General features: G+C 40.9%; 1 protein-coding gene across 3 annotated transcripts in view; it reads left to right on the forward strand.

Moving 5' to 3' along the window:
* LOC136873871 (uncharacterized) overlaps window positions 1-13261 on the forward strand; it is a 615800-nt gene that overhangs the window by 170901 nt on the left and 431638 nt on the right. The gene's annotated exons all lie outside the window — the stretch shown is intronic.

The following is a 13261-nucleotide window of genomic DNA, read 5'->3' on the forward strand; positions in this document are numbered from 1 at the left end:
ACTCAATTTATATCTGCCACACATGTATACTTTGATAGTTTAAATATGTTATGTATTTGTATTATTTACATTTATGAATTCATATTTGTGTTAATCTTAGTAGTATAAGCATGGCTCCCTTGTTTGTTTATATTTTACTAACATGCAGAAGTAACATGTAGTTTCAATTCAGCGAGTGAAATATCTAAACTAGTGATTTTTCATTGATGTATTTTATCTTAATTCCTTTGCATATGTGTGGGGTATTGCAATAAAACAGCACAGAACACCCGTGGAACTACAATCAGGAGACCTTGCGTCACTGAACTAAGCATAAACAAGTCAAGCACGCTCCTCATGGTCTACTGCACCGTGCGCTCGCTGCCATCTTACTATGCGAGTCATCTTCTATTCGGCTTACTGCTACCCAAGCTACCAGCCATCCATGTATAGAGAACAGTGGAGGCATATGATTATAGGCTTCGTTAAGATCTATGATGGTGAAGAGCTTTTCCTTACGAAACCCAGAAAAACATGAATACAAGTCAGGAAGAGGTAGTGATTGTGGTACAATCTTACGGATGTATGCCCTAAGGTCAATTACTGGCCTGAAGCCGCATTGAGGTTTTGGCACCAGAAAAATGGGTGAAGTATACGCCGACTTGGACGGTCAAATTATACCATCCCTCAGCATGTGGTCTATGATTTCCTTGAGGGCCTTCATCTTAGGTGGTGATAATCTGTATGGAGGAAATCTCACAGGAACCAAATCCGCCACCTCGATATTTATTCACTTAAATCTGTCACCAGGATTTTCTGAAAGCACATCGGTAAATGACTGACTTAATTTACGAATACAACTAGCCGGGGTATCTGTTGAATGCAGAGGTGAAAGAAGGTGCCGGGATGAATGGGTCTAACTACAATGTCAAAATTAATTTAAAATTTTAACGAAGGTTATATTTTCAGAAGAAACAACAAAATTACAACAACTTTTCACTTGATGAAATAACAATTTGGAAACAAGACTTAGAGAGAACCAAGATTTCAGAATTTTAACACTCTTGGGCTACAAGCCCCTAGTTTTACAATTTTGAACTCCTAGCTCAACATTACAAAACACTAATTTGTTCAAAGGGCAGAAATCCCCTAACACATGGAGCACTTGCTCCGAATTACAATATCGAGCCTCCCAGAGGCATTCTTACAATACTTGAAAAGAGCTGAGGTGCTCTCAGTGTTCCCAGCCTACTCAAGGCAACACAATGTGAAAATCTAGTAATTACTGGCCTTACAAGGCACTTTTTACAAATAGCAATCTTATTACACAGAGGTATCTAGTACCCCACCTATGGGCCCTTCGTGAAAAAGAACAGGTTCAATAAATGGCCCAAGTACAACTGGAATGGAGTCAAATATTGAGCTCCCAGAAATAAATTTAAAAACCTATAGGGCACTTGGCCAACGAAACAGGAGCTAATCCCAAACTACTGAGGTTACTCAGATGGAGATAACTTTAATACATATTAGAAACAAATGCGGTAACTCAAACCAAGATGAAGGGGAGCTCGAGAGTGTGTATCACTCTCTATCTCCGATTTACAGTTAAAGATTTTTGAAATTTTTACATAAGCCGGCAGAAAATTACATTTTAGAGAAGGTGGTTACATATTAAAGTTTCGGACCTATCCCTCGGGTTAAACTGCGGAGCTAGCAAACGGTGAAGATATTAAGTGGCCATGCCTTGTTGAAGTACTTCTGCCTGATGAAAGAGGCACCTCCCACCTCCTGCTTCACACACACACACACACACACACACACACACACACACACACACACACACACACACACACACACACACACACACACGCTTAGTTAGATGTTGATCAAATGGGCATGAGATGTGAAAATCTGCAGTTGATAGACCCTCGGGGAAGGTTCAAGACCTTTCATGAATAATCAAGACACACCCACAGAATTTTATTGGAGGATACAAAAGTTAAACATAAAATCAAAGAAGAAATATGTGATTGGTTGGAAATTAATTACAGAAATTCTTGATTGGTTCGATTCAAAACAGGCGGAAAGAAAAGATAAATATTGCCAATTAAAAAATGGATGAACGAAATTTAGTAAAGAAAAAACTTATGAATACAAAATTTCTTCAAAAAGGTTCTTCCACTTCACACCAGGGTGCATGATCAAAGTTTGTTAGTAGTGACATCTGTTGCAGAAAGTACAAACTTCTTGATAAATGGTAAATAAAACACGTAGAATTTTATACAGTACAGGAAATTTCAAAATAACCAAAATATTCGGTAATGACATTGTCTGAGGAAAAGATTAAGTAGGTCTAGTTTCAAGTTCAGTGTTTCTCCTGTAGAGGAGGTTTTATTAGGTGCAACATTTAAATGTGCGGCGTAGAGGTGTACCTCCCGGTACAAAGGACATGGATGCTTTAGCAAACGACACCTTTGACAACTTGACTGTCAATCCAGCCTTACGAAGGCGTTTTAGAACTTCCTCTTGATGAGCCAAGTGTTCTTCAAAGGTGTCAGTGAAAATAACATCATCTAGAGAATGGTACAGACATTCAAATTGAATGTCAGAGAAGACCATATGTAGCATCCTAGTAAGAACTACCATGCCCGTAGTGTGCCCAAAAGGCATACAGTTGTATTCATACAAATTCCAGTCTAGCGAAAGCAGTCAGGTGTTTAGATTCTTCCATCAGAGGCATATGATTATAAGCTTCATTAAGATCTATGATGGTGAAGAGCTTAGCCTTACGAAACCAAGAAAAACATGAATACAAGTCGTTGAGAGGTACTGATTGTGGTACAATCTTTCGAATTTATGCCTTATGGTCTATTACTGGCCTGAAGCTGCCTTGAGGTTTTGGCACCAGAAAAATGGGTGAAGTATACGCCGACTTGGACGGTCGAATTTTACCATCCCTCAGCATGTAGTCTATGATTTTTCTTGAGGGCCTTCATCTTAGGTGGCGATAATCTGTATGGAGGAAATCTCACAGGGACCGAATCCGCCACCTCGATGTTTATTCACTTAAATCAGTCTCACCAAGATTTTCCGAAAGCACATCGGTAAATGACTGACTTAATTTATGAATACAACTAGCCTGATCCTTAGGTAGATGGCTAAGGTATAAGGACATCTCACTCTGGGTAGGGTAAATCATAGAAGATGATACAGAGTTACATTTTAAATTTGAATGTGCAGGAATTTTTTTGAAGATCGAGCACAAGACTGGAATATGACATGAAATCTGTCCCTGATATCACAGAGCGTGACAAGTTTTGAGCAACAAACAGCCTAAACGTCCATGTAAATGTAGAAACACAAATTTTAGCCTGGATAAGTCCTAAAATTTCTAGAGGAGAAGAATTAGCCAAAACACATTTTACAGAAGAAGAAATGTATTCTGGAAATTTACAACAAACTTATAATTTGGAATACCATTCTTCCGAAATAATAGATCAAACACTCCCTGAATATAAAAGGGCCATGACCGGTTCGTTATTTATTTCAATTCTGAGGAAGGGCACGAATCCTGAAGTGTCGGAGGCAATTTTGAAACATTCTTTAGGACCTTTAAAAGATGTTTTCGAGGGTCTTCCCTCCTCAGAAAATTCGATGCGAGAATTAAACTGGGCTGAGCCTTGAGAAACTGATAGTTGTGACTCGGTCAGGCATATTAGTCATATCCCATTGCTTAGATTAGCAAATGTAGAACCAGAAGTTGAGCAAGAAGATGTAGACCCCTACTATATGATGGATTAGAGTTCTTAGTGAGATGTGTGAATGACTCACATTTGAAACATCCTTGAGAAGACTGTGCTCCATTTCTAGGTCCATTCGTTTTTATAAGAGGACACTTATTCCTAAGATTGTCCGCCGATCCACACGCATAACATTTGCCGGGAGAGATGGTTTGGCAAGGTGGGGGCCGTGAAATATTAGGAGACGGTGGTGGTTCCCAAGCGACTCGCAGAGTACCTGCATACCTTACTCCTTCCGCAGACACGGACATAGCCTTAAGTTCAGTAAACGTTTGCAGACGGGAAGCAAAACATAAATATGACCTATTCGATGGTGAAATCCCTTCAATTTTTGTCTGTACTATTTGACCTTAAGAACAATGCAAGGCAAACACTCTATAGTGTAATACTTAACCTCTTCAGTGGCACGCCCGAGAAATTCTCGGGTGGCACACACTTCCCCATAAAGTCACCGCCCGAGAAATTCTCGTTTAGCTACAGTGTTCATTTCGCGATCGCCCAATAATTTCTTGGGTACTGTAATCTCTTTGGAAAATGTATTCCAGCATTCTCAACAGATGGCAGGATGGTTTCCAGCTTATTCATGAAGTCTCTGGCCTAAACTATGCCTAATCTTCTCTACTTTACATGTACACTCTCTGGCCAGCTGACGAGGTAAACAGAAATGGCGAGCATGAAACGTAAGATGTTTGAAGACAAAATAAGGAACTACATCAGAGATGGATCTCTAAGTTACATTAGTATTTCTGATAGTAGTGATGGTAGGAGATGTTGAATATACATTCGTGTGGAAAAAGTGTAAGCCTGGGGATAATGTACGACCTAATATAATTCCATTTACTGGAAATTCTGGTAACGAATGCAATTGTAAAAAAAAAAAGTTCGTAGACCCTGTATGAAAAGTGCATTGAAAAGCTTGTAAATAAATCTCTGCATGCAAGGGCACAGTTTTGGAAAGAAGCAAACTCTTACAAAATTTGGCAGTTTATTACATTAGTGTTGTTGATATGAATAATACAAAAGCCTGTCGTGATCCTAAGGATTCGGCAGGCTGGGGACTAGAGTTCGGATTTCCAGGAGCTGAAAATAAGAAGATCACCTTTACACACACATATTCTTCCCTTCACCTGTATTGAATAGATAGGCACACAATATACATTTACAAATTGTACAGTTACGAAACTGGAAAAATCTTTGTAGACACATTTTTAGCTCTTGGTTACATAGTGTCTCTCAAAGTCCTTGACTATCCATTTCAATTGCATTCTATAATACGATAAAATCTTACCATGCAAACTTGGTAGTTACTTAGCCTTTGATTGAAGATTTCTTCAATCTTCTGTGTCGTCTTCTCTCTTGACTTCTTCTCTGCACTCACGATACCCTAGTTCGCGTTGAGTGATGCGATGTTTAGTTCATGTGGATGTGTAGCTTCAGGATTCAAACACAACACCCTCAAACTCTGTTGTCGAACAGATTAGTCTATCTCCCAAACAGTTCTGACTATAAGGTTATATTTACTGATAGGATAGGCTCGCTATGACTCTCGGCCCTCCTGTCAAAAACAGTTTGATGTTCGTGATATTGCAGCTCACGTCTTTGCACTAGCAACCTGCTATATCTATGCTGTACACAGTGTTTTCTTCACTGCCTCACGTAATACAATTTCTAGTCCATTTGCTTAGTCACATTTAACTGATTCTGCGGCTCACTGCTACGTACATAACCTACAAATTCTGATCTATTCTGGCTCACAGCCACACACACATTGCTTGTACTGAAGCTAGACAGTTTCTCTCCCTTGGTGACGTACAGCTACACACATGTTGTTAGTACGGTGGTCAGACAGATTCTCTTCGATCTGTGTTCAAGTATTATTCGCTATATTTCCTCTTCGAAGCTTCTCGAAGCTTATCCTCTCTACTGCTGTAAAAGTAGGACGTTTTTAAGCCTGATTGGTTTACAAGTTCCACCCCCCTAACTGATGGGAAGTGCCATCGAATTCACTCAAACAATTCGTTTCTTACTGCATTAACAACCTACGCCATATTTCCTCCTGTTTGCTTCTAGAAACACTTACAGAACTCTTTTCCGTTTTCTGTTTTACTCTGACGCTGTGTAGCTGGCTATTGCCACAACATTACACCCACTGACTTGAGTTGCACCAGCTTGCTTCAAGTAGAACCTGTATGAAGTCTTATCCTTTTGAATACTTATTATTCCAGATATATCCGTGGAGCAGAAAGAGGTGAAAGAAGGTGCGGGTGTTGAATGGGTCTAACTACGATACCAGAAATTGAGTTAAAACTTTAAGTAAAGGTTATATTTATTTCAGAATTTCAAACTTTACACGTTTTTCACTCAGTGAAATAATGAGGTTACAGGTACAATGACAATTTCAAAAATTGGAAAATTCAGGATTCACCTTTAACAATTGTGGGTTTCAAACCCCTAGTTTACAAATTTACAATTTCAAAGTGGTATAATTTAGGCAAGGGCAGAAATCCCCCAATTCAAGAGCATTTTGCTCCAACAAATTTACAGCCTTCCAGAGGCACTCCTCAGTATTACAGTAAACTTAGAAAAGAGCTTACAGGCTCTCCAACATTCATCCAATTTTAACTGCCTGCTTAAGGTAACATTACACAAAACTCTTACATTCTCTGGCCTCTCCAGGCACAATTTACAATTGGAATTACTGTTACATGGGTATCTTTTACCTAACCTACTGGGCCTTCATGGAAAAAATAACAGGTTAGACCACTGGCCCAAATTCAAGATGAATGGAGGTGTACACTTGCATTCCTAGGTAATGAAGAATAAAATCCTAACGGGGCTCTTGGCCCAGTGATACAGGGGCTAATCCCAAGCTACTGAGATGACACGAATAAATGTTAATTTAATGCATTACGGAAAGAAAGAAAACAGTTACATGGTCGTAAGTTACCTCAAACCAAGTTGAAGGGGAACTCGAGAGGGTAACGCACTCCCTGCCTCGATTTACAGTTTTAAGAACTTATGAAATTTTACATGACAAGGAAGCAGTTTACATCGAAGGGTTACATAGTTAGAAATTCGGACTTTCCCCTCGTGTAAGTCGGCGGAGGTGGCTACAGAGAGATAAAACTGATGGCCATTACCTGGGCTAATGAAATGCACTCTTAGAAATTCGGCGACAAATGACAAGGTAATACCAATATGAATGGTCCATTATTGGACATTATAAATTTTCCAGCTAACTCATTCTTGGTTGCCAGCGTTTCACCCTCGTGTGCTAGGGTGGGCTCATCAGTTGGTACCTAGCACACCTACCAATACGCTGGCTAGTGCACACCGTGGAGGCCACTGCGTAGGCTAACTGGAGCCACCAGCTGTGCCAATGCACTAAGAGACTTTGTTTCATTATCAAAAATTGATGCCTGCTTGGCCATCAGATGATATAGATGTTGATTCCCATAGGGAATCTGAAATACTTGTCCCGAATGAGTAAATTTATAATACCAATATAAATGGTCCGTTATTGGACATTATAAATTTTCCAGCTAACTCATTCTTGGTTGCCAGCGTTTCGCCCTCGTGTGCTAGGGTGGGCTCATCAGTTGGTACCTAGCTCACCTACCAATACGCTGGCTAGTGCACACCGTGGAGGCCACTGCGTAGGCTAACTGGAGCCACCAGCAGTGCCAATGCACTAAGAGACTTTGTTTCATTATCAAAAATTGATGCCTGCTTGGCCATCAGATGATATAGATGTTGATTCCCATAGGGAATGACAAGGTAGCCAGAGCAGTTGCAGTTTAAATACATGAAGGGAAGGTTCGAGAGGATTCTAGACTAATCCGGACACACCCTCTCGACTTTATTGGGCAATTCAAAATTCTACACCCAAAAACCAAGAAGAAGCCTGTGATAGGCTGAAAAATAAGTACAGAAAATTAGTGATTGGTCACATTCAAAAACTGCAGAATGATAGGGAAGTGTTGCAAACCTTGAAATATATAAAAAAAGGAAATGAAAATTTATTTACTTGAAAAAACCTATAAATACAACATTTTTTTCAATAACAAATAGTTCTTCCTTGCACCAGAGTGCGTGACATTAGTTTTTGTATTGCCATCTATGGAGAAATGTCCAAACTTCTTGAAGTAAACGACCACAAAGCAAATAAATTCAGTCAGTTTAGGCAACTTCACAATAACACAATTACTTAATACTTCAGTAGTGACATCTTGTGAGGAAAGCAACGGGAAACCTACCTCACTCCTCATTTTCCCAGTACGCCTCTTCAGTGATGCCTAGGCCATCTATGACAGCTGATGGCAGAGCTGTTGAGGATCCCACCAGCGGAATCGCTGACGGACTGAACATACATACACATACAGTGACATCTTCTGATTAAAGTTCCAACTTCCATTGAATTTTTTTTTTGATAAGTCTTTTCCAAAAGTTGATTTGTAGAAAATTTGGAAATCCAGACTTAAAGTCTCCTTGTGATCATGGAAGTTAATTACATGCTGATTAAGACTTGCCGCCGCTGCCGATACCCAGGTTAGGTCACCTGGATCCCCCAGGGGCTCAGATACACCTCTCCCACTATTGTGAGAGGGGTGGTCGTGGTGAAGGTCGCTGCAGATTAGATGTATATGTGCAGTCCCCAGATGGGTTGGCGGTATAGATACCGCACTTCAGCCTTTGCCGGGAAGATGGATTCTGGCGCACCGTCGAGAAGGAGACATCACTGGAGCGAAGTGGGCCCATTCACCACTCTGGTATCTCTCGCCCGATGATGCACCACGGCGGCTGATGGCTGACGGGGTGCTGAAACAGTAAGATCTAGGCGACAGAGAAGTGTTGTTGTAGCCTTGACTGTACGATCTTTATTTATGAGGCATAGGGGCGGGCGGCGTACAAGGTGCGTGTGTATCGAAAGTGCGGAGATACAGGAGACAGGGGCTTGGTAATGGCCACCAGGGAATTGACCACAGGAATAATCAGAGGTGAAGATTGTACATATATTCCATTAAAGCGGGGCAGAAGGCCCCTAATCAATTATTAACAACATTCAAAGAAACATAACCTTCGACTCCTGCCAAGTTTTAATGGCTAAAATAAACAGCAATGAAATTACACAGGTTTCCTCTCTGTGGCTGGATTACTGACCAATAAGGTAACTGGAGTGAGAAAGTCTAGAATGAAGCAAGCTTGCCCGCAGGAACAAAATTTCTTACGACTTGATCTCGGACTTTTAAATTGGTGGGCCTCCGTCCACAGTCATATCTTTCCGTAACCTTTTCATGGGAAGCTTTGAGATTGACTCTAGCCTTCTTCCATAGATCTCTAATATTATCGGGATCTATTGTCTTTGGTAAGATATCATTAAGTGACCAAAGGTTAGAGAGCGGCGTTGTTGAGGCTTTTGTGTTGGTACTCGCCTGCCACTTTTCATTTTGTTACAGTTGGCAATGTGCTGCATTTTTGTTTCATACAGACACACACTGAACATGGCGACCAGCGGCAGTACACGTGTTTTGGTGTACTTGTGAATTTATTGTACATACGTGTAAATATGCAGTGTTTCATTCTTGTGTAATAAATGTTTGAATAACCTTCTGAGTGATGTGTTTGTGTCTGCTCGTTTGGGGCAGGCTGGTCCTCCATTTAACTTGTTTCAAAATTGTATTTGTGCGCCTATGGAACTGAACTTTGTTATGTGCGGCCGATATGTTGTTTCGTCGTTCGCAACAGGCGGGTTAGGAACAAATTTCAACATGAGAGAAGCTGGAGTGAACTTATGGAAATCATGAACCACCGAATTTAAAAAAAAGGCCAACCAAAGCAGGGACGCATCCCATGATCTTCATGATGAAATGCAATTAGAGCAGATCTAAGCTTGCGATTGACCCTCTCAGCCAGAGATGGTTGAGGGTAATAGACTGAAGTAGTTACATATGATATAGACAGGTCAAAACAGAATTTACGAAATACGTTGGATGTGAATGCCTTAGCATTATCAGAAATATTGACATGGGCCAAAAGAAGCAAATATGGTATTCAAACAAGATATGGTAGACAGCGCAGTTGCCAGCTTAGTCGGGAATAACTAGGAAAATCTAGTGACATCATCTACACACACCAGAATAAATGTATTTGCGTTCCCCTTTGATTGTATCAAGGGTCCGACGGCGAGACGCTTGATGATATGTCAATAAACCTAGCTTAGTCGACAAGGTGGTCTTACTATGCAAGCAAGATTTACAAGATTTCTCGAATTTCACCGTCCATACCTTTCCAAATGAACATCTCTTGGATCTTTTCCCGAGTTTTGAAGATAAGTGCCCCCCTAATGTGGTCTCATAATACTATTTGAAAATCATAGGCACAAGCACAGTTGGAACCACTATTTCAGTTTTTGATCGTGCCACGACGGGCAACACAAAACCCCGTTTCTCAATACATAAGGGACGACATGTTCTCCAGAAGCAAGGGTTTCCATAATAGGAGCTAGCACTGGATCTTCACGTTGGTATTTTTCAATATCCCGAAACAACATGGGGGCATCAGTTAGAATGGCATTAACGCCCGAAGGTATGGGTGTGGGAAGAGAAGAACTATCTTCCTGTTCGGTGGTCTCCACGTCATGAGAAAACATGCGGCGTAGTCCATCCGCAACAACATTTTCAAATCCTCGAATATGCCTCACATCAAATTGGAAGGTAGAAATACTGATGGCCCAGCGAGCTATACGACCAGTGCGACGTGGCCTAGCTAATACCAAAATTAAAGCTTGATTATCTGTTTCCAAGTCAAATTTGACATGTGCCAGATAGAGGCGGAACTTCTCTAGAGCAAACAGAACTTCCAAACCCTCAAATTCATAGATGGCATATTTGGCCTCTTGACCCGATAATGTTCTAGAAGCATAGGCGATGGGTCACCCTCCAAGTTCCATTTTCTGAAGAAGGACAGCAGCAACCGCCGATGATGAGGCGTTGGTTTGAACAATGAATTTCTTCAAAAAATCAGACATAGGTAATACAGGGGCGTTACAAAGAGCTAATTTCTCAAAAGCGGCTTGTTGAGACGGCCCCCATTCAAATTTGACGCCTTTCGTACGGAGTAAATTCAAGGGCGCTGCTTAGTTAGCAAAGTTAGGAATAAATTTCCTGAAGAAATTCACCATGCCTATGAAACTGGCAATACCTTTGATGTCCTTAGGAATTTTAAAATCACGGATGGCTTGTGTTCTGGAATGATCAATGGAAACACCATCGGGTGACACAATATGCCCTAGGAATGACATGGAAGGTTTTGCAAAGGCTAACTTGGATAATTTGACAGTCAACCCAGCTTTACGAAGGCAATTGAGTACCTCCTTTAGATGATCTAGGAGTTCTTCAAAGTTGTCAGAAAATACAACAAATGACATCATCAAGATAGTGGTGCTAGTATTTAAATTTGATGTCCGAGAATACCCTATCTAGCAGTCTAGTGAGAACAGCTGCCCCCATGGGGAGCCCGAAAGGCATGTGGTTGTACTCATACAAGTTCCAATCCATGGCAAAAGCTGTTGTATGTTTCGATTCTCAGCTAGAGGGATCTGGTTATACGCCTGATTAAGGTCTAAGATGGTAAAGAACCTGGCTTTCCGAAACCATGAAAAACAAGAGAGAAGATCAAGAAGGGGAACAGATTGTAACACCACCTTACGGTTCAGAGTCCTGTAATAAATCACAGGCCTGAAGCCCCTTTGGGGTTTCGGCGCAGGAAAAATGGGCGAAGAATATGCCAACTTTGAAGGTCGAATTATACCATCCTTTAGCATTTGATCTGTGATCTCCTTAAGAGCCTCCATTTTGGGTGGGGACAGTCTATAGGGCGGAAACCTAACTGGGATCGAATCCGTAACCTCGTTCTTGTATTTGATCAGGTCAGTAACACCAATTGTATCAGAAAATACATCCAGAAAAGGCTGACGCGATTTACGAATACTTTCAGTGTGCTCCTCAGGTAATGTCTAAGGTCTAACAGCATCTCATCCTGGGTAGGTGAAACAGATGATCATGATACAAAATTACACTTTAACAAAGGAATCTTACAATTATCAGCAAATTTAAAGGTGCACGATTTACTCTGAATGTCAAGCTCGAGACCAGTAGAAGATATGAAATCCTCCCCCAAAATTACCGGGCAAGACAAGTGTTTAGCCACAAACAATTTTATTTTTCAGGTGAATTTAGAAATATGAATTTTAACAAATATGAAACCCAAAATTTCTAATGGAGACGAGTTAGCCGAAACGCATTTGACAGAAGACGAACAAATGTCAGGAAGCTTACAAACAGTTTTTAATGTAGAATACCATTGAGCCGAAATCATGGAAATCACACTCCCTGAGTCTAATAGAGCCATGACGGATTCATTATTCATTATTCATTTCGATTTTGAGAAATGGCACAAGCGCAGGGTTCTCCGCCGCAATTCTGAGGCGTTCTTTAGGGCCTTCAAAAGATAGATTAGAGGAACCTTTACGCTCACCCGAGCTTTCGCTAAGTCAACCGGGTCTGAGCCTTGGAAAGGTGAACATACCGACTCAGCCGATGATACTAGTGATTTTCTATTATTGGTGTTCGCAGAAGTTGCACCAGAAGTTGAGCAGGAGGGGGTGTTATTGGCATTAATGCAATTCTTGGCGATTCTTGAATGTTCAGAGAGGTGGAGGCCGCAAACTGTTAGAAGATAGAGGAGGCTCCTTTGCAACTCACAAGGTGTCGGCATGCCTTACTCCTGCTGATACCGCCATAGCCTCTAACTCTGCATAAGTTTGGGGACGAGGCGCAAAACATAAGTAAGACCTATAAGGAGGAAGTTTGCACTATTTGGTCTTCCGAAAAGTGGCGTGCGAGCACCTTGGTGTGGAATTAAGTGTCTTGGATGAAATCGGCAAGATTCTTCCAATCGCTGTACTCTGAAATAAAACTTTCGTATTAAAGATGACATTGCCCTAGCCGGAGTGAAATTTGCCAAAAGGAGGGCGTGGAAGTCTTCTATGGATGATCTATCGGCTATGGCCTTTACTATTTACCTACGGTATATGGGTACATGATTTGAAGAATTTTAGAATATAAGAGGGAAAACACTAGAGCGTGATCTTGAAATTCAACAAGGAACCTGAGAAATGAAATTACTTTGTTGGTGGAATTTACTGAAAATTTAGAAGTGCCCTTGAGCAACATAGCCAATGGATGAGGCAGACTACTAAAACCAGGTGACATAATAGGTGACGGCATAGAGGGTTGGTAGGTTTCAAACACAGCATTGTTCAAAACTGTTCCGAGGTATCTGTGGAACAGCAGAGGTGAAAGAAGGTGCTGGTGGGAATAGGTCTCAACTTACGAAATTAAAGTTAATTTAAAACTTTAACAAAGGTTATAATTTCTTTTCAAGGTAAATAACAGAATATAACAGATACCAAGTAGCAAATC

Source organism: Anabrus simplex, chromosome 5 (assembly GCF_040414725.1).
Source record: "Anabrus simplex isolate iqAnaSimp1 chromosome 5, ASM4041472v1, whole genome shotgun sequence".
In the NCBI taxonomy this organism is placed as follows: domain Eukaryota; kingdom Metazoa; phylum Arthropoda; class Insecta; order Orthoptera; family Tettigoniidae; genus Anabrus; species Anabrus simplex.